Genomic DNA, 4,644 nt, shown 5'->3' on the forward strand with positions numbered 1-4,644 from the left:
TGCGGTTGGTTGGATGGATCGATGGACCGATGGATGATGTATGGATGGACAGATGTTTGCCATGTCATCAATCCATGCCATGACTGATTGCACCAATCAGAATGAAGCTTATGTACTATTGTTTTTTTAAACTCTTATTCCAGATAAACATTTAACATGGCACCCTTTTATACTTTGTTAACATGAGTCAATATTGTGCACATGTGTGTATCTTGGGATGACAAACAATGTTGGTTTGGGGGGCTTTCATGTTCCTTGCACAAATAATAATTTTCCATTTTTTGAGTGCCCAAAATGAGCTTTTTTGTGAAGGACCTCCCAAATAATTGTTGCAAAATTGGACCAAATCATTTTTAAAAAAATACTAGGACATATTTAACGCACAATTGACCAAATGGTTGGGTGTAAAAAGTTTTGATCCACCTCTCGTGAAAAAGACAAATTTCCGCCAATTCAGCTGGAAGCGGGTCAAATTTGAACTATAGCTGCCTTGTAGTTTGCTATTTATTTTTTCCAAAAATCATTTCTAGGTACATAAGTATCTATTTAATCAGAGAAACACCAAAAAAATTCCAAGATTCAACCACTAGCTAGGAACGGTCATTCCCGCCGTTTTGACCGCATTTTGAAACGGGCATAAAAAATGCAAAAAAAAAATAAAAAAAATTGGGAAACCTTCGCATTGTGTCATTATATGTGTAACACCCTCGATGCGACTATATCTCCCACGTGTCGGGGCACGACTTAGAGGCATAATCACATTGAAGGCATATGTCGCAAGTTAGGCAATCTTCACAAACATCCCATGTAATATAATTAATAAAAGGGGAGATAACATAGTTGGCTTACACTCGCCACGTCAATCAAGTACATAAATAACATTACATCGTCCAAACACTCATGGCCCGACTACGGTGCCAAAATAAAAGATAACCCAACATGCGACACGGTCCCGATCACCCCCAACTGGGCACCACTACCGATCATCAGGAAAGGAAACATAGTATCGTTGAGAGTCCTCGTCGAACTCCCACTTGAGCTCAAGCGCATCACCTGGAGTGGAATGATCAGGCCCTGCATCTGGTGTAATAGTAATCTGTGAGCCACAGGGACTCAGCAATCTCGCACCCTCGTGATCAAGACTATTTAAGCTTATGGGTAAGGCAAGGTAAAATATGGTGGAGCTGCAGCAAGCGACTAGCATATATGGTGGCTATCCTGTTCGCAAAAGAGAGCGGGAAGAGGAGGCAAAGCGCGAGCGAGAAACTAGAGGACAAACTACGCAAACATTACTCCAACACCGTGTCCACTTCCCGGACTCCGCCGAGATGAGGCCATCACGGTAACTCACACGGTTGATTCATTTTAATTAAATTAAGGTTCAAGTTATCTACAACCGGACATTAACAAATTCCCATCTGCCCATAACCGCAGGCACGACTTTCGAAAGTTCAAATCTCTGCAGGGGAATCCCAACTTAGCCCATGACAAGCTCTCACGATCAACAAAGGAATAGACCTCCTCCCGAGACGTTCCGATCAGACTCGGTACCTCGGTTCTTCAAGACACTTCGGCAGGTTCAAACTAATCCAGCAACACCGCCCGAATGTGCCGACAAATCCCGATAGGAGCTGCACATATCTCTTTCTCAGGTCACACTCAGATTGTCCTAGGTACGGGTAGGCCAGCCCAGAGTTGCCCCTGGTGGCCACCGACAGCTGACAGGTGGACCAACACTCAGAGGAGCACTGGCCCGGGGGGTTTAAATAAGATGACCCTCGGGCTCCGGAAACCCAAGGGAAAAAGAGGCTAGGTGGAAAATGGTAAAACCAAGGTTGGGCATTGCTGGAAAAGCTTTAATCAAGGCGAACTATCAAGGGGTTCCCATTATAACCCAACCGCGTAAGGAACGCAAAATTCCGGGAACATAACACCGATATGACGGAAACTAGGGCGGCAAGAGTGGAACAAAACACTAGGCGAGAGGCCGAGCCTTCCACCCTTTACCAAGTATATAGATGCATTAAGATAACATGGCAATATAATGATATCCCAACAAGTAAATAAATGTTCCAACAAGGAACGGTCTCCAATCTTCATCTGCAACTAGCAGCGCTATAAGAGGGGCTGAGCAAAGCGGTAACATAGCCAATCAACGGTTTGCTAGGACATGGTGGGTTAGAGGTTTGACATGGCAATTTGGGAGGCTTGAAAGCAAGTGGTAGGCATCGTAGCATTGGCATAGCAAAAGAGCGAGCAATCTAGCATAGCAAAGATAGTAGTTATTAGGCCAGCCCAGAGTTGCCCCTGGTGGCCACCGACAGCTGACAGGTGGACCAACACTCAGAGGAGCACTGGCCCGGGGGGTTTAAATAAGATGACCCTCGGGCTCCGGAAACCCAAGGGAAAAAGAGGCTAGGTGGAAAATGGTAAAACCAAGGTTGGGCATTGCTGGAAAAGCTTTAATCAAGGCGAACTATCAAGGGGTTCCCATTATAACCCAACCGCGTAAGGAACGCAAAATTCCGGGAACATAACACCGATATGACGGAAACTAGGGCGGCAAGAGTGGAACAAAACACTAGGAGAGAGGCCGAGCCTTCCACCCTTTACCAAGTATATAGATGCATTAAGATAACATGGCAATATAATGATATCCCAACAAGTAAATAAATGTTCCAACAAGGAACGGTCTCCAATCTTCATCTGCAACTAGCAGCGCTATAAGAGGGGCTGAGCAAAGCGGTAACATAGCCAATCAACGGTTTGCTAGGACATGGTGGGTTAGAGGTTTGACATGGCAATTTGGGAGGCTTGAAAGCAAGTGGTAGGCATCGTAGCATTGGCATAGCAAAAGAGCGAGCAATCTAGCATAGCAAAGATAGTAGTTATTTCGAGGGTATGATCATTTTGCCTGCAAAGTTGTCAGAGTTGACTGGATCCTCGAAAGCAAACTCAACGGGCTCCTTGTTAGCGAACTCGTCTCCCGGCTCTACCCAAACAAGACAAACAAGCAAAAGGAACACAATCAACCACGTGCAAGGATCAAACAATATGATGCAAACATGGTATGCTATGCGGGATGCGATGCGGGATGCATATGCAAGATTTAACAAGGGATGCATGATCCTGGCCTCAACTTGGAAATACAAGTGTGCCACTAGAAAGATGAGATGAAATCGCTTGAAAACGATATAAAGAACGCCGGAATCGGAGTTACGGTTTGGAAATGGCAAGCAATTCAAATATGACACCGGTCTGCGATTTACAGCAAGTAGCCATCTAAATGCAATGAGATGAACATGCTATAGCACCCAAACATGGCAACAAAATAAATGGCAGGGATGCATTCAAGAAGATTAACAAAAGTCTAGCACTGAGCTACGGCCAATTCCTCCATTAACAGGTTCAAACAAGCATGGCACAAATGCATATGGTAAACAGATTTCAGACTTAGTGAAATTAACACTTGTTTGGAATTTCAGATCAGGTAGGACTCTTTGGGGCAACAAAACTACATGCTACAGGACCTGAAAATGGCAAAGTAAAACATGGCATGGGTCAACTCAAAGAGCTTAACAAAAGTCCCTTAGTGACCTTGAGCCAAAAGGGATCAGAAAATACAATTGCAAGCATGTGAACATAGCAAAAGCATAATCAGTTTTCAGACTTAGTGAAAACTGGGGCATGCTGAAAACAGATATCAAGTACGCATGTTTACGAGCTCGATGCACTCACTACGGAGCAAGTCATGACCAACTAAGCATACACCCATCAAGAATACACAAAATGCAAGCTAGACATGGCAAGAACAATAGCATAGCATGCACGGATCAACTACAACATCCTCGGCAAAATCGCTAACAAGTAGACAATCTGCCCAGATTCACGAAGTAGCAAAAGTAGAGCTTGATTGACTCAAGCTAGAGTGCTCCATAATTGAAAACAAAGACATGGATGGATAGAGCACTACAAGATTAACAAAACATCCTTACTGATCATCCTCAAAAGAGGCACAGATCACTAGGAAACAACATGAACATATGGCCATATGAGATAAACAGCTCAAGGACTTAGTGGAAATGCTAAGTCCCTGAAATCAGCATTACCAAGTGCCTCACTTTGCAAGCTTGTGCTAGTCACCACACACATCGCAAAAATACATGGGTTGCACCTCTAGAAACATGACAAAACCCTTAACAAAACATATGTAGAACTCATGGGCATATCATGCACACAATAATCATGGCAAAAATGATAAATATCTAAATGAAGTAGCAGATCAGATAATTATCTCAACTAGCACTCTTCTAACAGCATTTCGGGCATCAAGATGAGCTCAAACGAAAATGATGCAATGAGATGAAATGATGTACTCCCTGAGACGTACATTTTGATATGCTATATGCCAAAAACGGAGCTACGGATGCGGAGATATAGCATGATGAACATGAGCACATGAACTAGGGTTAGGAACAAAAGTCAACCGTCCGGATTTTCAGATCTGAGAACACTGTAGCATTCGACCGGGTACTGTAGCCGAATCGAAGGTCACCGGAGATGAGTTCGACGGCGGCAGAGAAAAACAGCCGGGGCTCCGGGCGAGGTGGCCGGAGACCTCGCCGGAGATGCGCGCGGCGGCGC

The sequence above is a fragment of the Triticum dicoccoides genome, chromosome 4A (assembly GCF_002162155.2).
Source record: "Triticum dicoccoides isolate Atlit2015 ecotype Zavitan chromosome 4A, WEW_v2.0, whole genome shotgun sequence".
In the NCBI taxonomy this organism is placed as follows: domain Eukaryota; kingdom Viridiplantae; phylum Streptophyta; class Magnoliopsida; order Poales; family Poaceae; genus Triticum; species Triticum dicoccoides.